Here is a 23,439-nt window from a genome sequence, read left to right on the forward strand (position 1 = left end):
AGATCAGGGCCCACTGTGCTCCCTGTGTGTACTGAATTCACACTCTGCTGGCAGCTCAACATCATGCCAGAGTTAAAAACCAACCTGGCACAGAAATAAAAGACTTATCAGGCATAGGTCATGTATATCCTAGTTACCCCCTCTTGGTGGGCATGCCTATAGGTTCAATACAGTAAAGGAGGAAGAGAAAATCTAGCCAGGCAAAATGCAGGATCACTTGATCCAGTTATAAGGAGTTAAAACCCTGCTAAAGTAAAAGGTGGGACAAATGTACATGTCTATGATATGGAGTAAAATACATTAAAGGTGTGTTGCAAGTGTTCTTAAACATGCACATATTAATAATTAAGATTAAGCTTTGTAGAATTCCAAACATATCTGATGCCCTGTGAATGCTGACCTAGAACAGAGGCTAGATGGAGTTAAAGAATAAAGCAGGTATTTATTAGGAGGCCTCAATGGATCCATCTTGGGCAGCACAAGAGCCCAGCCAGGGCTGCACCCAAGATGGACCCAAAATGGTCACAAAAATGGCCAACTATCACAAGGTCTCACACTTTTATAAATTCTGGTCCATTGGCATATTGGTGTTAATTGTCTAATTATAGCTTTAGGTTATGAAGTCCCTTCCTTCTTGTTTTTCTCTCCTCAGTCAACCATTGTTTATGCTCTTGGGCCTGAGATTTGGATCATTTGTCCTTGCTCCCCAGCTGGAGAAGGAATTGTTTTGTTTACTTACTCTGTGAAGAGAGCTTACCATCCCTTAATATGAAGCTCAGAATTACATATTAATACAGCATAGAATCTGAAAAATATAAAAGCTAAAACCTGAGGCGTCAGATCAAGTTAGAAATGTACTGTAAAAGTTTTGAAGAACTCAGTATTATAATTCATAAATGAGAAAATTAGGGTAAATCATGAATACCAAATGAGGACTGAAAAATTTGTGGTACTTTGCAAATGAATGATGAAATTATTCAATAATGTAATTGTACAGAAGCAGCACTGGCATATTACTTTTTGGCTAAATTGTCTGTCTCTTCAGGTAATTTTTCAGCATTTATATTCTTTTACTTCCAATAGACCTATTTACCTGTCAGTGATCCTACTCTTTCTGGCACTTAAGATAAATGAGAATGGAGAAGAACATCCGACTTGTCTGCAGTGGAACAGGGATTTTCATCTCTTCTAAGGCAAATAAAGTTTAAATTAAGTCAAAGTCTTCTTTCTTCACATCCCAGATGACTTTTTTGAACTTGATTTGTTCTTTTAGGTTTTAAAACACTTGAATAACTTAGTCTTTCTGCCCACCAGCCTAAAACAAGCATTTGTTTTAGATTTGAAACTAGGTCAAGAACTGACAAAACACAGTGATAGGGTTACTTTTTTTAACAGTGTCAGCCCAAATACTTTTTAGCTGCTGGGGATCCTTCTTTGCTGAGAGCTCCTGCACAGACACTTGCATCTTCTCCTGTGTGGGGTGGTGCTGGGCATGGTGCTGGTGTGTGAAACTCTGCTATCCTTACTCAGTGCAAGAGAAAAACTTAGAAGTTACTGAGATGATGTTTGATCAAGGTCTGGTGGGCATGGAAGAGCTTCTCTGTGGAAGAAAAGTCCCTATCCTGTGGTTTTCCCAGTAGGCAGCAAATGAGGAAAATACTGGTAATTTCAAAAGAACACCTATCAAGCCTCTCCATTCCCTCAAGTGAATCTTTCTACATATGACTTCCTCAGACCAAACCTTCTAAATCACTTATTCCCATTTCCTCCTTCAACTATTTCTAAAGGGATTATTTGCCTTTATAAATATTAGTAGAGATCGAACTATGAATAACTGTGACTTCAGATTTCATACATTTGCCACTTTCTTCAACACTGGGCTACTTCTTAATGTGAGCCCCTTTAGACATTGCTGGATATTTGTAAAGTCTCATTATATACAGTACTGTGTCCATCAAAGTGAGCAGGCTGTCTGTAATATCTTTTTCTATTTTTTGCAGGATTGTTCATTTTAAAGGCTTTTAATATATCAAGTTGCATTTACTCAATTTTTTTTTTAAATCTAAAAACCTGTCATCGCTCTTGAGTGCAGTCAGTGAATTACAGTAATTAATGAGTTGGTCACTTCTCATATGTCGCAAGTCAGCAATAAAAAACTTGTAGTGTTTCAGATTTTTTTAGATTTATGTCTACATGAGCAAACACGAGGCATTAATGCCTCCTCATATCTTAAGAAAAATTACTTGCTGTGTGAGAATGACATTTTGTCAACAGTTCATCCATTGAACCAGCCTTCTGCCTCATTAATATCTAGGTATTTTTTTAAGAACTTGACATCATTATACTATGTCACTGCAAAAGGAAATCTTTGATGTTTTTAAATACCAAAAGAATTAATGCATCTTTCTAGTGGTGAGAACTTATGATTCAAAATTTTCTTCTCCTTTTAAGACCTTGAGCTCCCATAAGACATATGCAAAATAAACAGAACATCACTGAGTGTAACCGAAAATTCCAATAATTAGAATGTTTAGTCTCCATAAAATTACTTATTTAATATTTTGAGATATTCTTGTTGTCTAAGACTATACTGTGGTATATGTGATGTACACATACTAATTATTTACCCCAAAAATATACTGATTTTGAAGTTTAGCATTTCCCTGAACATATTAATTATCTCCAAAAGCACAACTTTCAAGGTTGTCGTAATTTGTAGCATTTAAGATTGTCTGTGAATTACAAAAGCATGTCTGCTACTTTCATTTTTTTCTTTTTCCTGATTCTGGGAGAATGTATGATAATTTTTATAATTTTATTCTAGCATGCAATCTTATATATGCCATTTTGAATGTCATGTGTCAAATATCTGATAATGTGATCCAACGTGTGTTGAAATTAATATGAAGCCTCTTATTCGTTTCACTGAAGATTAAACATGACCTCATATGTAAAACAGGAGTTAAACCCATTTTTACATCTGCAGAATAAGAAAATTTGAAAGAAATGGCAAATTGTGACTATGAAATTATTTGATCTCTTCCTGTTTTTTCAGCATCTCTGCATTATCAGCATATAAAAGTCTTAATAGAACAAAGAGGGGGTAGAGGACAACTGGCATTCATCTTAGAAATCAGATCTGCCTTTTCTAGGCTGTTTCATGTGGACATGTGCAATTCAGATTTTTAATGTGAAGTTCTGCCTGTCTGTCTTGGTATTCTATGCCTATGACCTCAAGCAATTAAGAGATATCATATAGCTACTGTGCATTGGAGAGATATGAGAAACCATTAGAAGGAAACAAAATACATACTCTTGCAATTGACTGAAATGTAATGCTCTCATTGCATTAAAAATGAACCAAAAAATAAAAACCAGATACAGCAATAATCAGAATGCCGTGAGGAAGGGGGAAAGATTACCAGTTACCAATACTGTACTGTTACAGTATTTTAAAATATATTCCAAGTAATTCACACCTAACCTCAATCATGTTTTTGTTAAATAACTGCAAAACTTCAAATTATTTCAAGAAGGGCAGATTCAGGTTTACTGTCTTTGGGGAACATTGACCCATTGTTTTCTGTAGGTTCTTACTGCAACTACTGCTTTATTCTGTCCATTGGATATTCCAGCTGAGTGACTTGACAACAATTGAAAGCTGCAAGAGTGATCCCTGAGTGTACATCTTTGTTTCTGAGTAATGTATCTAAGTTTGATTGATGAAGCTAGCACAGGAAAGTTCAAATCAATACATTCTCCTACAATTTTCACATTTCACAAAGTATAGTTCAAGGAGTGACCTATAGGGAAGAGGAGAGAGAAATCAGGATAATTACCAGGATCTCTATTGGCTTGCAGGGCTATCACTAAAGAATATTAAAACCAGTCCTAACATCTATATTGAATGATGGTATTCTTATCCACCAAGTCTGGGGAACTTTTTCTACTAAAGGCTGCAAAATTGAATGTAAAAAACAAGACTGAGACTGCAAAGGAGAGGAGAAACATGGTAAAAGGATATGTAACAAACTTAGAACAAAATTGCATGAGTATCACCAGTCCTGAGATTTTCTTTGAACCTCTATCCAACAGGGCAGAACATCCTCAACTCTTTGGTAAAGAAATTACTAACTTGGTCCCTAAAGATTTTTTTATGCTATCTTGGAATCAAACTGTATTCCCTCTTGTATTATGCATAGAAAATTCTTATTGAGATGAAAAGTGGCCTCTTCCAGACAACCATGGTTACATTTGCTACAATTGATTTCTAGTAGTAAAAGTGATAACAGATAACATTGTTTGCAAGTTATGTATTTAAAATGCAGACCATCATCTTTATCCTTTTGTGTATTGTATATATATATAAACATACACAGTTTGTGCATCTTTAACTATTTTCTTCCTTCCTATAAAAGTATGAATTGAAACATGACATTGAAAAGAGAATCTGCAATGGCTTCCTCTGGGTAGTACTGACAGCAATATATAGCCCTTCTCAGCTTTTGGTTTCAGATACTCCTTATTCTGCATTTGGGCAAATGGAGGTATGGTGATAATGTGACATTTAAGAGTTGAACTTCCAGAGCTGTACAGGAATCACTTTTTTGGTGAATGCTACAATGTTTAAGCTCCAATTAAGAAAAGCACTTCTTTGTTGCAAACATAAACATTATTGATCATCCAACTGTCTGACGGTCTATCATCAGGACCCTCAGCACATTCTACATGCCTTCTTTATATACAGGTTCACTACAACAAATAGGAAGCAGCTCTTGGAAGAGAAGACACATAGGGAATTTCATCAGTCCTACTCACAGCCTGCATCCTTATCAGCTACCTGAGTAAGACAGAAGGACTCTCTTTAGTCTTGTGTGGATTGAGGAAAAGAAAGCTAAATTTCTATTTAGAAATGTGAATGCTTTCCACACACCTATTGCAGCAAACAGTTTATTGATAGTGGTGACTATCCATCCTCAGGTGTGTTCCCATCCACTGGAAATGGAACCTGGTGGTTTATGTGCTTACGCAAAGTAAGGTTTATAGCTATTTCCACTCCTCAACCAAATTTATATTTTGGATAATATACAATAAAATTTGAAGCTAGTCAGTGTGAACACAACAGCAAATCAGAACTTCCTTTGGAGATCTATGGCTAGACTTTTACTGTAAGAAATTCTTGAAGACTGAAGTTAGAAATTCAAAAATAAACAACATAAATTAACACGCTAACAAATTTAAATCTTCCTCACACATCACCTTAAAGAATATTTTTAACATCTTCCCTTAATTCTATTTTTTTCCCTTCTTTTTTCCCTTCTTTTTTCCCTTCTAGGATAGTGTGATTAAATAATGGCTCAGTTTTAAAGCTTCCTAATTAAGTCAGTCACAGTCTTTCTGCCCATCTAAATGGATTGCAAGTTGGGCAGCAGTGAGTTAGAACTGAGATTTTAGCATAATGCTTTCACTTTTACTAGGGCTAGTTTTAACTATATATATAGTATTTTTGGTATTTGAAAAGGAAGCACAGATCCTGCCCAAATCTTTGATTTCAAGTGCAGGTGTTTGCTTTTTTACCTTATGCCATATCTTTCTAGATTGCTTACAACATGAAGAAGAGTAAAGAACTCTTTCTATTTGAAATACAGATTTTTCCCCTTTTTCCAGGCTTAAGAGGATGTGCAGGAACAAAATGTACCTTTTTGAGAGGGTTGAACAGAAGCTGGCTGACAGAATATGATTGGCAAGAAAATCAAAGCTACAGTTTTGTGAGACTTTTAAGGTCGTCCTTATAATAAAAAAGAGAATCCCTTGCAGAAGTTTTGGTAAAAAGTTCAATTGAAAGTCATTACCTTTAAAGATCTGATGGTGTGAGAAGCCATGAAATAAATCTACAGTGTACCTCAGAAAACAAGTCTTTAAAAACAAAGACATTAACCCTGACAGAGCTAAGTAATCCCACTAACAGATGAACATTTTTACCAGACTGCAGTGCTAAAAGAAATGCTGACCCACGCTAAGACAAAGTGGGAAAGATTTTAGAACTGTGAGTCAGTATCACATGCCCTAGAGATCCACAGACTGTATTACATGGTTCAGTGCCAAATGGACAGATCTAGCTGGAAGCTATTGAGTACAGATGATTGCAACAATACATTTCTCAGAGACCTGCTTATCTGCAACAGATAACACAAGAATTGCTCTATTTATCTGAACTGCAGATTGTGAGGTGTTTAATATCGCTTATCTTAACTTCAAGCCCATAAATCCAGTTTTATTTGTCAATACTCATATTGCAACTTTTCCATTTAAATGTCTTAATTCACACATGGCCTCCTGCAAAACAATCCTCAGGCTTCTAAAACAGGTCTAAGGTGAGCAAAGTTAAGTCTTAACCCAACATTTAACATCACCATTTCCAACTTTGTATATCATTGTAAATATATTATAATAAAGATATTGTTGTCATATTGTAATTACTGGTTCAATTAAAATGAAGTAAGGTAAACTGAAGAAATTAATCATTCCTCTTAATTCCAAACTTTCTAGCCACAGCTTATAATTTCAACTTTCATGATGAGCTACCAGTCTTTAAGGATGTTTTCCTAAAGATAAGAATTTGTAGCTGATACAGGTGTTAATGACTGGAAGGTATGAAGGGTAGAAAGAGTTAATTCTATCTTATTAACCAAGTGACCCCCAGACATTGTCAGTTTGGCCCAGCTGAAGTGATTGACGACTTTAGAGAAGAGGTTAGTAAATATCCCCCAAGAATTTGGGTGCAGCATCCTTGCTTACACCCTTTCAAACAACTCAGAGTGAGGCTGATTTAAAATACAGCTTCAAAAGGGACATAACAAACTCTTGATCAAGGGATCTTGTATTAACACAATTATAATAATAACATCAATGCCAGTGTCACCTTTCTCCATCATACTCTTTATATTCTGCTGTTTTAAGTGTTTTAGAAATTTTTATTCATAACTGAATAAGGGTATGAAGAGACAAGCCTGAAAAAATATTGCCTGACTGCACTAAAGAAATAACTTAGTTTGACTCAGAATTTTTGGATCAACTATTATTTCTCACTTGAGCTCATTCTTGAAAAAATACTGGATAGAGGTAAACTATGTACTTCTCCAAAATGTCTCCCCCAGCTCACCCCTACATACACAAAAAAACAGAAATAAGATTTTGAGAGTAACAGAAAATATACTCAGGAAATTCATGGGAGTTCAACAAAATTAGGAGAAGAGGCTTGTCTAGGAATCCTCATTCAACATTAAAGCACAGCCAACAAGTTTTTGTTACCTGCACTGTGGATCTGTTTTTCCCCAACACTGTAAGCAGTATTGCAAATGTAAGAGAGAGTTCTTCCTCAGAACAACCATGGTCTCTGTTCAGAAATTGCTCCCAAAATGTTCCTAGAATTTTAAATCCCTATTCTAAATATATGAATATTCATTATAATCCAGAAAGTTCTGTGTACCTTACAAAATGTCCGCAGTAGAAAAGTAAATTATAAATCGCCTATCAGTGGAGAGACTCAACATGTTTTGCATGAAATCAGCAGAGCTTTGCCTGATTGCACCATTCAAGGAGTGCTTGTTGGCACTGAGACATCATACAGAACAAAATGCTGGCACTAAATAAAAAGAGAAGAAAAGGACAACATGATCTAGTAAAATTATATTTGGATCTACGAATGAACATTTGTGTTCTGATATTATGTACAGAGGACCTAGATATTTTCAAATCCATACAATATTATTAATTTGCATATGTTCATGTATTTATAAGAACATGAAGATTCAAATTGAGTCACTGTGGTTATTTTCTGCATCTGCTAATGAAAAATTGCTTTTGTTCAATGCCATGAGACAGAAAGAGAGAGAATCAGTTCAGTTACAAAGTAAACTGCATTTTAGAAAGCCCTTGATAATTTTAAAACCTAGGACCTGTGTTTCAAGGACATATCACTAACTACTGAAGCAGAATGAAGCATTCTCATCATGAGGAAAATTTCATGGTAAAAATAGCCTTTGAGCAAGTCACACAACATTAGCAGAATAATTAGTCTTTGACAATTGTCAAGGACAATTCAGAATAATTTATTTTAGAGGCTAGCTTTTTTTTTTCTTAAATCCAGGTATATAATGACCTGTGAGGTACAGCTTTTATTTTCCTTACGTTGTCACTGAAATTGCTTGTACACTCAGCTATTGGAAAGCTTAGACAAACAGAGTATGTTATATTTACAATGAGAATCCTGGAACTCAACTCATTGTCCACGCACACAATCTAGAAAGTTTAACTATAATGCACTTCTAATACTGACATATTCTCACATTTCCCCCTTTCTGTAGTAGCACCTTGGCTATGTTGGGAGAGGCTGTAGATTTGCTTACCAACACTCTCCGAGTATGCTATGCATATTAAATATTTATTAAAGGAGAGTCACACAGACCACATAAAACCTGAAGGTTAAACTACAGCTCACTGCTGAACTTCCAGGCACTTTAAGCAAAAACATTACTTTGGGTATTAGATATTATTCCATCTGGAAATACAAAGAAGTAGCAGGTGCTCTCCAGTGCTTTAGAGAAGTATTCTGGTTGAGGTAATTCACTGCAAAATCCTCTTGTGCTAAAGGGATGGAAAGGTTTTCCCTACCTTCCTGAATCAGGAGCTTAATAATGATAAAAATGCACAAACCCCCAGGACACAAAGGACATCAATCCCTCCTGCCAAGGACATTCCAGAGTCTAGTCTGGCCTCTCTGGGTTTCTCATATTTTTCCCTGAAGGAACAGATAATGCACAGTTACAGTGTTTCTGTTGGCACAACCAAGAAGGCTGAGTCTGCCAGCCCTTACACTTTACTTTGGGACGACTTAGAGAATAATTGATGAGAAATTAGATGGAAAAATGTCCTTATCTCAAAAAATTACTGTCTTATGAGAAAGAATGTAACCACTTTTCTCCAACACATTTCTTGTATCCTGGCACTCTACTGGAGAAGATCAATGCCATAAGCTCTTTTTCCTTCCACATTTTCCTAGAATTTAGAAATGGTACCTTAGAGTGTGTCCCCCCACAGCCTCAAAGCCAATGCAGTTACTCTCAGAGGTCACCATTTCACATAGGTCAACAGTTGGGAAAGGGTCCTTGGTCCTTTGCAAACAGAAATGGCCAGGAATTTCCAACAGTCTGCTGATTGCTAGTTCTTGCACCCCAGTACAAGCCAACTCCTGGTATTTTCCCTGAGGACCCATCTTAAGCAGACCAGGTTCCAGCAGCATAAATCTGTCTTTTTGCCCCTCTAGCTCTGAACTGTGCTATGTGCAGAGCTAGGAGTATCTGGGTCACAAATTTTATACCACAGCATGCCAGGGGGACTTGTTATTTCACTTGTTTGCTCTCCATGGCAGCCTGATGCAACTTGGCATGCAAAATTACGTGCAATGCCACACTGGCCAGGAATGAAACACACATCACCCTTGGGTGAATCTGAAAGCCAATGTTTTTCTGATTAAGTGCATCAGGCAACGCTTGCCCCTCATTTGCACCCACTAAACTCTGTGATGCTCACCAGAGAGGAGTTTGGATATATGTATGAGAGTGCAGGTAAGAAGACAAACTGAGAGTTAGGATAAAATTTTTCTGTCTATCAGGATCAAGATAACCTCAGGAAACTGGGAATTCTTCTCACACATTTAAATTATGATAATCTCCAGGGCTTGTACTTAAATTATTCTTATGCAGTGCAAATTAGCTACAGATTTGGGAGATAATGAATCAGTGTTCTGAGCTGTTGCAGCGATATTTTTCCTGTTGAGTTGATAGGTACTGCTTTTTGCAGCCTTATGACCTATTTTGTTTTTACATCAGGCACTATTATGAGTCTGGACAGCAGCTAATATTTTCTCTTTTTTATAATGCATAAAGCTTTCAAAGCTCTACTGCTACAACTAATGAGCGGTTTCTTAGAATAAAAGACAGTGAACTTAAAATCATGTCCTCTTTCAGAACTTATTAATCATTATACATCTCATTCATCATAATTCCCTCTAACAAGGAGTAAGTTTAACAAATTCAGGGGAACCATTGATACTTGTACAACTCTTTTCATATATCTTTAGATTAAATCTTTTAAATTTGTTGTGATAAAATATATGTTAAACACAAGAGAAAGAACACCTCTGACAATAGGAAATTGTCATGTTTTGAAGGTGTATTTAGTATAGATGTATCTTATTGTGGCCAGCATTAGACTGGACTCGTCTTTTCCTTTCTAATAGTCTACATTTCTATACAATTTTCTGATTCTGAAAAGGTATGCTTTTGGCTTTGGAGAGTGCTCCATGAATAAGCCATGTGTAAGAATGCAATAAAAGCTTTACCATTAAATTAGATATTTTTCAACAAAAGCTTTGGGTTTCTTCCTGAGCTGCGTAAAAGGTCCATTATTAAGGTCTTAAGCACTACCACTCAGCTAGGAAAGCTTTTCACTTATTTTTGTACACACCATGGTCTGCTGGCATCTCCAGTCATGTGCAGATATTTGTGCAACACCAGCATAATGTATAGCCTTATGCACTGCAGACAAAAATGCCTGTGTAATTCCATTCTTGCTTCATTTTCTGTTGTGAGCAATGGCTCACAGATTCATGATAAGCAGAAGTAGCAACATAATACAGATAAAATAGGCTAAATTACCATCATTCCCAAGCACAGAGCCTCCATCCAATGCATGGCATGACAGACATCACAAGATTCCTGGTTCCAATCCCAAACAACTGTGACACTGCTTTCTTTCCCTGGATGTGATTAATAGAAAGTATAATCTTCTCACTTTGCTTTAGCCTTCAAAATGTAACTTTCATTTTGTTTCTTCACATGTATTTGCTTTCTTGTCATAGTTTCCCCTGATACATCATTCCACCCTGATTAGACTTTCTTCATGTTTTAGCTGCTATCGATTTCATCTCTCCTAAAAAAGTTATAAGGCAATCCATCTCCACAGATTTGTTCCTGCCTTGTTCAGGAAAGCCCACACCAGTGAGCTGAGTGTGAGCTGGTCATATCACACAGAATGTAGCACAACATCCACACCACCAGGCACTCACCAGCCAGGCTTCCCCTTGTTCACCTTTCATCCAGATGGGACAGCTCAGTAGATAGTGTTGGATTGATAACATTCAATATCAGCAGTTTCTCTCTGTAGAGTTGAGCATAAATATAGCAGTTCACCTGTCCTCTCAATAAAAAGAGCTCCTAAAAAAAGTTTGAGTACTTATCATCTAGTCCACTTAAAGCTCTTGAAGTTTGAAAAGATAAACTGAAGAAAGGTCACGTCTCTGTTCCGTGCCAAAAGTCCAAACTAAGGCAGGTGAAGGAAATTTGGGATTTATTAATCCTGTACTTCATGGAAAACCTAAAAAAATATTTTTCATTCATAAATTCTTTCAGTCAATAGTTCTTTTTATGATATATGCATATAGTTCTTTCCATTCAGATAGACAAGTATAGGAAAAAATGTATTTTTATATTCACAATTACCAAAAGTAATATGAAGACATAACACTAAAGAGATAAAAATTTGGACCTACAAAACTCTAACATTTTTCAAAGAAAACATATTTTCCTTGAGAAAAATACAGAGCAGGAATTTAATTTTCCCTAAACCAACGAAACAGGCACACAACGTTCTCTTCAGGCTTTTGCAATGCCAAGAGCACTGCAAGTAGAACAACAGTGGAATCTATGACCTGACTTCTGATTTTCTCAATAGCTGATTATCCTTTCTCTATTATCTAATACACCTTTCTTATTTTCATTTTCAAATAAGGAAAGACTTGAGCTGAAACAGTGGTCAGGCATGGAAACAGGCTGCCTGGGGATGCAGATGAGTCACCATCCCTGGAGATATTTAAGAACCATGCAGATGTGGCACTTAGGGACACAGTTTAGGGGTGGACAATGATCTGAGAAGACTTTTCCAACTGAAATAATTCTGTGATTCTATGATACTGTCTTCTTCAGAACACAGCTGAATCATCTGCAAATGCTGTCAAATATTTCACTTCCAATAGCTAAGCTGAACTGTTGTGTTGCTGCTTTGAGGATTTGGAGGAAGAGAGGACAGCAGATTATTTTTTCTTATTTTAAATGGTATGCTGATGATGCAAGAGGTAAGGACAGACCATGGGATGTGGGAGATGATAGAACTGGTACTGCTGCCAAATGCCTTGCGCTACTAAATCTGGGTTCTTGGCATATCTTCCTGAGTGGGACACCCCAGTTTTCAAGAAAACCATTAAACACATGCATAAGGGAAGGCAAAAGAGAAGAATGTAGAGTTAGTCTTTTTCTTTAGCAAGGAAGACTAATAGGTACTGAAATCAAAATAACATTTTGGCTGTTTTTCATTTTATTTTGTTGTACTTCATTTTATTTTAGACTTCTACTTCACGTAGTTGTATGTATAAAAAACCTCAGAACCAACCAAATTACCCAAAGCACAGAACATTTAAAAGAATATCTTAAAAATTGTTTAGACTTAGGTTCTGCCCAGAGACTAAAAAAGCAAGTTAAAATCAATGCAGAAATATATAGAAAAAAAAAAAAAAAAACAAAAAAAACCCAAGCAGAATTTCCAAAATGAATGATAGCCCTGAGTTTATAAGCTTGAAAATGAAATACCAAATATTTCTAAATTACTCTAATCTTCTAGATGCAAAGAATTCTCCTGGTATTTTTATTAATGAAGCTTTTCAGAGGGTAAGCGTTCAGGTTGCTATGGTTAAAACGCAATTTCAGGTTGATGATTAGGTGGCTTGTGTACGTGGCAGGGACACGGAGAGTCATGTTTACATTTGAAGTCATAGTTTTGTAAAGCACTTTGTTATAAAGTAAACAGCCTTAGTGTGATTTGAACAATAAAAATATGTTTGTTTATGGGCTTTTTTTAAAGATTATTTTCATACTCTAGCAGCACAAAGAGAAATAGATTTTCAGTCTATTCAGCTGCAACACACAAGTCATCACATAAATTACTATCTGCCTGAAAGCTTTCCATAAAATACCTATGGAATAAATATCACTTTCATTCTCATGAGTGTACAGAAGTGTCTTCTCAAAAGGAAGACAGGAATCTGGATATCTCAGAAGACAATACGGTAGCACTAGCCAAAGACTAACAGTAAGTCCACTGTTTTCAGTTACTTCACTTGCAATTTTTTTAAGTTCATTTATTCCCAGTTGGAGGATGAAGCAGTACTGAAAAGTTAAAATGTTTATGTATTTCACCACTAAATTGAATCACTATAACTGGTCAAAAAGTATGCACTGTTAATATAAAAAGTGTTTGAAAGAATATGAGGGTCTCAATGAATTTGTTAAGAGGACTATGCTATATGCAACTATGTTATGTGCAATGAACATGGCATTGTTATGACTAATGTTGCAACAGCCACCTCCAGATATTGATTAGAACATGATGTTTGCTATTTCATATTCCAGCATATTGTCTCCTCTTCTTAAAAGTAAATATCTTCCTTAATTCTAAATTGAAACATGTGAAATTAAAATGACATAGCTCACTGTTTAAAAACAGAACTTCTTCAAAAAAGCAAATGTTTCAAATGCTCAGATTTCTTATTTCAATCCAGCATAATGCATGGGAGAATAGAAATTTCTTTTTTTTAGATTTTATTAGTTAGCTGTTGATTAATAAACATACTTGGTTTTGAAATAAAGAATGGACATATGTTGCAGTTGGGCATTTAAGTTTTAACTGGACTAGGCTGTTTTAAGCAGCAGCATATTCTTAGAGATATGTCGAATAAAAACATTTCTAGAAAAAGAAAAAGAAAAAGAAAAAGAAAAAGAAAAAGAAAAAGAAAAAGAAAAAGAAAAAGAAAAAGAAAAAGAAAAAGAAAAAGAAAAAGAAAAAGAAAAAGAAAAAGAAAAAGAAAAAGAAAAAGAAAAAGAAAAAGAAAATCTAGGTTTCTGGCTTGCATGGTCATTGAATCCAAACCATGACCAATCCTCATTCTTATTATTATGTGAAGCCTGGTGTATTGTTAGTCATAATACAGAAGCAGGTACACTGTACTTCACTGTACTTTCACTGTACTTCAAGTATAATGTACTCAAAGTACAGTGAAATGTGTTTGTTACACACTAGGAATATATCAAAACATCTCCCTCTGTTTCCAAGTCCTTTATTTCCTTTGCTTAAGTCTATCCATTATTTCCTTATCTATTTGCAGGATGTGTATGTAAATGTTTATGGAGATTAAATTATTTTTTTGCATAGTGGTTAATCCTCTAGTTTACCTCAATATGTTGGTTATATATTTGCTACTTACAAACCCCAGCAGTTATAGAATGTAACACCAAAATATAAATATTTGTATCAGGAGTCATGCCTCATATTCTGTTCTTAAACATTTTTAAACTTAATGGCTTAGACAAACACAAGAATTACCTAGAGCAGGACAGCATATGGTGACTTTGCAATACTGTTTATGTATCTCGACATGGAGTTAATATATTCTCCTTTCCTCGCAATATCTTTACAGCATTAGACAAGGTAACGAAAAATGCCCAGACATATGATAGCAAAAAAAAGCCCATTTGAAAAATGCTTTCCTGTCATTCCACTAAATGGCTCAAAAACATTACAAGCAGAATCCTGACTGATACCTGATGTTGAAAAAAAAAAAAAAAAAGAAAAAGAGTACTTTCTTTCTTATTTATAATAAACATACAGGCATGTACATGTGCAAGTATTAGATAAATTTAATGCATAAAATTGATGGGTCATATACAGTTTCTTACAATAAAACCAGAAGAATTTACCATCTCCCCCTTTATCCAATTGAGAAATATTCACCTTTTCTGACAGAATCACATCCAGAAAGAAAATTCAAGTTTGATTTTTCATGCTCAGAGTTTCCAAACTGCAGTTCTTTGCTGAGACAGGCAGGCATTCACTATGGTTCAGGAGGCAGGTATCAAGAGTGATCATGGAAACAAAGTCCAGAACAATCCCCAAAACCTCCACCACTGTCTGGTCCAGATACAAACACACCTACTCCAGATAAGAGATTTTTCCTAATTCACTGTCAATAACATAATTGTACATTCAATGCCACCACCCAAATATCTCCACCCTTTTTCAAGAGCTGTAAGTTACATCTGCACTGTGTAAGTGTTTAATGGATCTCAAATGCGATGAGTCTCAAATCAAGCAGGAAGATGAAGCAGTTTCCATCCAAGCTTTAGTTGCACACATGCAGTGGTTACTAATACAGACATTTTTTTCTCTTTAGTTATGGGTTATCTCATTTCAGTTTAGATACAGTTCACAATTTATTACCCTCTCTGTAAAGTGCGTGGGATTAAGTTGTTTTAACTTAAAAAAATCCCAGACTGTGCAAACACAGGAGTGTGATAAACTGAATGTCAGTGGTTAAATCAATAATTTATATTAAAAAGTTAGAGGTGAATTGCAAATCTTTTTATGTATTCCTCAAACTTCAGCAGCAGATGTTGAGCTGGAAGAGAAAGTTGAGCATTCAGCACAAATGAAATGCAAGCCCTACTGGTTCTTAGGTCCCACCACATCCATTCTGTTAAACTTTCTGCCACCAGTTCTTCAGTGATGCCCCTCTATACATTAAAGTGTTATTATTAACTCAGTAGCGACACCAACCTGAAGCATAAAAGTGACCTTTAGAAGAAGAGAGATCATGCAAGTAACACTTTTTAATATTTAATAAAGGCTTAGAATATATTTTTATACACTCATAATATTGAAGACATAAAAAGTGATTTTTAAACCAGTCAACTGAAGATACAAAAAGTAAAATTTAAATTTGTCAGAAAACTTTACTTATAACTGCAGATACAGAAAGTTTTTTAAATATATATTTTTATTGGTGACATAATATAATGTCATTATAAGAGAAACTGACTATAAGCATTATTTCAGTACTTGAAAGAGTCATGGATATTCTCAAAATACTATTGTAATATTCTTATTCTCTGTTGCACCTGAAGTAATTGTATGTATATAGTCATTCTTCATTAAGTTTGTGGCAAATCATAAAATCTTAGATGCATATGTGCATTCTCCGATTAAGTTTGAAATATTCATCATAAGAGTTAAAAACTATCCTTAGAATACCATGCACCCCATAATAAGCAGCCAGTGTGATTACTTGTATACACAGTCTGACTAAGTGAGAGTTCCACAATCATACTCTTAATTTTCCCATTTTGAGTTCACATTCCATCTTTATTCCATGATCTCCTCTAAGAATAAATTTCTTTTAAACTAGGAACTTGGTTGTCCAACCTTCCCCAGAAATCATCTAAGAATTAATCACAGCTAAGACACACTTGAAAGGAGCTGTAGCTGTGAAATAACAATATTTGGTAATTAATTGACCCATGACAGTAAGACTTTGTTAAAACTGACTCCGTAAAAAGCTGGTTTCAAAGGACCATGGAAAGCAGATGGATTCTGGGAAGGAATTAAGTATCTGCTGGTAGGGGGGTGATGGTTTGCTTTATTAATAAAATGTGAACAGCAGGAGGACATTAATGAATAGGCACCCTAGAACTGGCATACCAAATTTATTTCATCAGGCGTGCACGTTCACACACTCTCAAAATGACAGTGCCCCTCACCTACCCACGAGAGTTTCACTACACTGAAAAGCCGAAGGAGTCTACAAAGGGATTCTTCTAATAGCAATGTAGATGTTGACTGCATGATAACTGTGAAAACCCTGGAAAGACCTCTGAATGCTAGGCAGCTTTCCCCAACAGGTGGTCCAGCTTTTATGCTGTGTTTCTTCTCAGGCTTCAGCTTTCCCAAAATAATCCCTCAATACACTGATAGCCTGTGCAGTATAAAAGACATTTTGCTGTTTTCCTGTGAGCATTCATGACTTTTGATGGAATGTGACAACAGCACACAAGGAAACTGCAGCAAATTTAGATCCCTATTCCATACAGCAGTTATCTACGTATCCAGCCTCAAAGACTGTGCTGCTCTCCAGCACTCTTAAGCAGAAAAACTTCTGCTCATGATTGAAGATCTCTGACTTGATGAACTACTCAACCATAATGATGGTTGTATATGGCAGCTCTTTACTCTCCATTGTAAAGACCAATAAAAGTTTTATTTAATTAGCCTGTACAAGGCTTAGATGTATGGAGCACGTCATACATTTTCAGAAGGGAGTACAGAAATACCTAATTGGTGTTCAGGCATGACAAAATACCTGAGAAGCCCTTCTAAAGAAAGACAAAAATGCATGGGAGGGATTCACTGCCCACCAGTACTGGGGGCTGCAGCAAAATAAGTGATATTGTTTGTTTTTAACAGAGATTAAGGAACACATTTAATATTGGATATTCATGCAAAAAGTGTTTCTTGAGGGCTCAGCATCTCCTACGCTGATCAAACCCCATCTCCACCAATTATGAGATCTCAGGGGTTCATTTACCATTAAAGTTGGGACACTGTGGTTCAACCTTGGAAACAAATGGTTGGTTTTCTTAGCTACAACATCACACTCCTGAAGAGTCAATTTGGCCCCTCAACACTGAGCAAAATGTTGCTGCCCTACAAGTAGAACACAGTAGGAAAAGATTTCCCAGTCATTGGTGGAATGAAAAGACACTGGAAAACTCTCTAGGCACTGCTTCCACACCAGAAGATTGCAGCCTATTCTTGGACCCTTCTTGCTCTTGGAATTGGCTTTGCCAAACAAATGCTGAAGGCATAAACAGGGGATTTGTACTTTTTGTGCCACTGTGTGTTCGTAGCTTCCTCACTGCTTCTTCATAAAACTCCTATGGGACAGAATTTAGGGGCATCTGAGTGCTGTGAGAATCACTGAGTAGCTTTTGTTTTATGAATGAACGAATATATTCATAAGAGAGATGTGAAATTAACCAATAAATCTCTGCATTTTCTATGAAAAAGAAACAACTTAAAAAGAACTACTTATCTAAACATATTAAGGAAAGATCATTATTATGGTGTGAGTTGGTTTGTGTTTTCTAATTTTTTGGGTTGATTTGGTTCGTGTTTTTTTATGGGCACCTACATGAGGCACCTACTGGAAGCATTTTTTAAAATACACTACTCTAACATTAGTTATATTGCATCTTCTTTTCTCTCAGCATTGTTTATGCACTTCATAATATCACAGTCCAAGGTGCTAAGAAAGTAGAAAATGTTTATTGTAGGCTTTTTAAGCAGTTCCCTTTCGGAAATCTTATATATACTTTAAGGAACTGAACAATTCCTCCCATCCAAAATGCTTGTGGTATAAGGACTCAAATTAGTGAGTTTAAAATATTCTGATTTCAGAGACATAGTTTTGAGAATATAGTTTCATAGAGTGCTAAGCATATTTCTGCTTCTTTTGCAGAACTCATGGTAATGACCCTGCTAAAAGCCAGAAGAGGGGTAAAAGAGCAGCTAAACCACTCATTTTTACATTTATCAACAGTTTATTGATATATTTTGCAGTTTTCACTCAGCTCTAATAATAAGCCTCAAAGAAATCATTACTTTGTCCTATACAAGACAATATATATTGTCCTATAGGAAAAGAGATATGGTCTTTTCCTTGGAGTTTGGAAGTTGGAGCAGTAATAAAACATGTAGTTTCTTTAGAAGTAATGCCATTTCCAAAATAGGTCTAAAATAGAGAAAAAGCTTGAAAAAGGACTACTGCAATTTAAAACAAGAAGCCAAAAGGTGCTGAGTTAAACCATTGAAAGGAAATTATTATTTGAATTACAAAGAAATGGCATTTTCCCTCTGTAAATTATTTAAAGCAAAATACCACAGCAATCTTCTTACGTGATTGTCAGATCTGTCAGATTTTAACATCACTTTATTAACTTGAGCACCCTTTGTTTTCCTGCTCATCAGGGGAGATGAATGGTTAGGATGTACAAAATGAAGGTGCCCTGTATATCCCAACCTTGCTTTCTCCAGTCCTTTTCCTTGCTGAGGCAGGATGGACTGTCACCTTTGAGGCCATGGAGAAGGGAGCTGGCCTTGCACTTGCTCCCTATTCTCTGTAGCGGTGCTTGTGAGTTAGAGGAAACATAAGGTGCGGTAACTGCCTTGTGGCTCTACTGCTAATACAACCATGGCTATTAATGTCTTCAAAAATATGTAGTTAAACTAAAAAAGTTATTAGTTGGATCTGGCAAATACTTTTAAGTCTAGCATTAAAAAGGCAACAGTTTGGAAAGAGCTTTAAAAATTGCTGATCATTACATAACAGCTGTAATCCCAGATTTTTTTTCTCATCTCTTCCTCTCTCTTTAAAAGTCTTGTGCATTATTTTATACTGAAGATTTTCATTTGCACAGGAAAGAAAAAAATCTCAATTGTCTTTAGAAACTTGATTTTATATTTTCTTCTTCCCTCAATTGTCACATGAGCAAATGCAGATAGAAGAGCTTAGAATTGTGTTTGCTAAAGAGCTCATCTCTTACATTCTGGAAAAAATATTTAGAAATTATTATTTGCCAGTGAAAAGGATTCTCATGGTTTAGATTAACAAGCTCTAAATTAAAATATATGAACATTCAATATGCAAAAAGAGCACACTAATTTCTAGATGCAGAAAAATTGTACTTAAGGTATTTAAATAAAATTATACAATTTAGATGTACATATGTAAAATACTTTAAAAACTCTTTAATTTGGCATATATATTAACATATGTGATATTAATGCAGTTTCAACTCTACTTGATGAGAAAGAAGTAGTTTCCTTGGATACATACAGTCCCAAACCCTGTCAAAACAGGACTTTTGGAAGATATTTATAGATCTAAAGTGAATGTATACATACATGACTGTTTTGGAGAACTCATAGTAATGATCTGAAATATTTTCCATTGCCTCTAATCCTTCCACTGATTTCCTCTGAAAAAAACTCAGGCTCCAGCTCCTCCACATGACCACATTAGACATCTGGACACAGACATAAAATTCCTCTTCCTCATCTCCAAGCTGTAGGAGCCCAGCTCATGGCCTCTCCCCCACGTACCTCGTGCTGCAGACCCCCACAATCTCGGGGCTCCCTCAGCCCTCCCAATACATCCCAGAATACCTTTTACCTTCTCTGCCGCAAGGACATGCTGAGGATTCCACTTCAACTTGCTTTTCACAAGGACAGCCCTGAGACATTTTTCTGCCAAGCTGCTTTACAGCTGTTTGCCCCTGCACCTGGTCTTAAAATGGTGTTCCTCATCCCATCTATAGGACTTGGCACTTGGATCTGTCATGCTCCTGTCAGCCCACCTTCTCATCATTGTTCAGCTGCTGTGAGTAGCAGCCCTGCTTTTCATTGTGCAGCCACCCCACTGTCTGGTATTACCTGAAAATCTTCTGGGATACTGCAACCTGTTTTTTAGGTTGTTAATAAAGATGTGACACACTCCTGGCCCCAGTATGGGATCCTGAGGCATAACACTGGTAACTGCCTCCCAGGTGAACTTAGCACCACTGGCCACTGCCCTTTCAGCCCCCTGGTCCAGTGAATTTTTCAGCTACCTCATCACCCACCTTGATTGGAAGTTGCTTCATGTTACCAAAACTATATTTACATTCAACAACTAGCAAAGATTTTTCCTTTTAAAGTGGTGATGATTGCAAATTGACTCAGAAGATCATTCCCCAAATCCCCTAAATCTCCATATCCCTGTTGCTATGATAAAATTAAAACATGATGCACTGAAATCCATAGGGATCCATCATAATTGACAGAGAGTCTCAACGATGATAAGGTGCTTCAGGATTGTTTGAAATAGATGCTACTATCTAAATATAAATGTACTATCATTATTTCAATGGGCAATCACTGAAGTAAACAGCAACATTTCTATCAATATGAAGAGCTCCAATGCAGACAGGTGCACATATATTTGCATGTATCTGGAGCACTAAGCACTGGCACATTGTTTGGATTCAATGGAAAGCCAGAAATGGAGGATTTTCAGCATGTAGTTTTCAAACACTTCAAACTATGTTATGCCTTAAGAAAATATAAAGGCACTTTTGTTTCTTGCTGCAGGTTGAAGAAAAGCAAGTAAACTACTTTGGAGTTACCCATTCAAAGAAACAATCTAAAATGGTGTTATAACCTGAAAATATTTTTCTATCTAGATATGGCTATTTTCAAACAAAGGAGATGGGTTGGAAAATCAAGAAAATAGCAGCTTGTTTCAGGTCGACCTCTTCCAGATTATAACTTCCTGGTATAAGCATTCCAAGGGCCAAACAGATGGGCATGCAGAAAAATGCCCATAGAAATAAATAAACAGAATAGTAGTCTTGGACACTAGAAATTTAGTGAAGATAGAAAATCATCAGAGATGTCTCCAAAACCTTTCAGCCATAACTTCAATAAAACAGTCCCGTTCCTAGCACCCACACTGGAATATCTGATTTTACAAAGCAATTCCCAGCAGAAGTTGCTGCTGTTTTACGTTCCTTCACACACACTTAGTTTGGCTTTGGGAAACCTTCTTTGTACTCCAGTTTCTCTGTGTTCCAGATGTGACTTTCTTTGCTGAACAATAACATCGGTGCATAAAAAATGATGAAAAGATTTGCAGGTTCAGCTGATTTTGTCTACAAAGACAAGGTTGCATCATGCAGACAGGGAACTGTATATCATATGGGCAGAGGAACATCACTGAATGTGTTCACTTGCATCAATGCCACTGCAAAGCTCATGCAAGACTGTTTATACTGAGAGATCATGGAGAAATTTCCTTTTTTAGACCCCTGGGCCAAGCATTTGAGTCACTACAATGATGACAAAAGTCATTATTAAAACAACACATTCTGATCTATAGGGTACAGTATACTATTACGTATGTAAGACAATTTCATTTTTATCAGATAAGTGAGGTAAAGGAATGTTACAACAAACAGATATTAAACAGCAGCTTTGTGGCGTGTGCGTATTCAGGCACCCATCATCTCTACTTAAAAAAATCTGCAATAAGAATTGCAAGAAAGGGGGAGAAGGAACAAATTTGGAATTCTACTCAGACTTGACATTCATAAACCGTAAAATTTCAAATTTCTGGAGCAAACAGAACCTCTGTTTGTCCTAGGTAATTTTTTTTCCCATTTTACAATCCCAAAGCAAGTGTCAGGGATCTAGTAGAGAATTACTTTTCTTATAGTATTCCTGCTGGTAGGTGAAACTGCTCTCTGTCATAAATTGCAAATATGCAACGAAGCTTCTAATTTATTTGCATTTATGTTCAGCCCTTAAGGGAGTTACTGATACCAAATGCTATAAAATACACTATCATTGTCTCTGAAAAAAATTCCTGCCTTGCCTGCAGGGATAAAAGACATGACTACCATCCCCTAATTATATAAATTATTTCCCAGGTGGATCATAGCAGATTCTACCTTCAGAACATAGATCATATCACTTTCATATTAAAGAGCATATAATTTTTAATAAATACATCCATATGTGCATATTGATCTTCCATTATGAACTGCCACAGGAAAAAGTCACAGAGATGTAGATTCTGAATTTGTACAATGGATTAATATGAAACTTCAACAATATGCTTTGATTTGTTCTAAAATGTGTATAAAATTTATCAGTACAATGACAATAAGAAGCCAGATGCCAAATTGTTCAAAAGAGTAAATATAAACAGTTTGATTAAAATCAAAAGCTGTTCCCATCATATCAAAAATTTTGAAGTTAGTTTCCACAGTGTTCTATAAAGAGAAGAAATGTTTCAATACAAATTATTTGTGCGTCAAAATCCAATGTAATACAATGTAATCCAGTTAATATTCCTTCTGGTAAGTTTTGGATATGACATATATATATTTTATGATTCAATGTGGTAAAAATATTAAGAACAAACAAAAATAATCACACTAAAATAATTTGGCCATTAAATTAAGAAAAATACCCCACCAAACAATATCAGAACTTTTTGTTTTATGAAAAATGTCAACTATAAACTTTCTCTTCCAATCTAGATCATATTATTTAGATGTTAGAATTCCTGATAAAATGTAAATTCTGTTCTCAATTTATGGTACTGTTACATCCTGCTCACTCAAACCTCAGGCTAAACCAAGGCACTTGTACTCTGGGTAATCCCAACCAAATATTCTCAAGAAGTAAAAACACAGAAAAGTTTATTGGCAAACTACTTATGCCACTGAAAACAGAAAACCTTAACACCATTCCATGTTATGTTCTGTGAGAAGAGAGTTAAAAGAAGTAGAAAGGCAGAAAACCAGAAATACAGGAATGATTCAGAAAGACAAACACAGCTGTCAGCTCCTGGGTTGTAGCGATGTAAAGCTCTAAAATGAAAGTAGGATTAAAGAA

This window comes from Taeniopygia guttata, chromosome 4 (genome assembly GCF_048771995.1).
Source record: "Taeniopygia guttata chromosome 4, bTaeGut7.mat, whole genome shotgun sequence".
Taxonomy (NCBI): Eukaryota; Metazoa; Chordata; class Aves; order Passeriformes; family Estrildidae; genus Taeniopygia; species Taeniopygia guttata.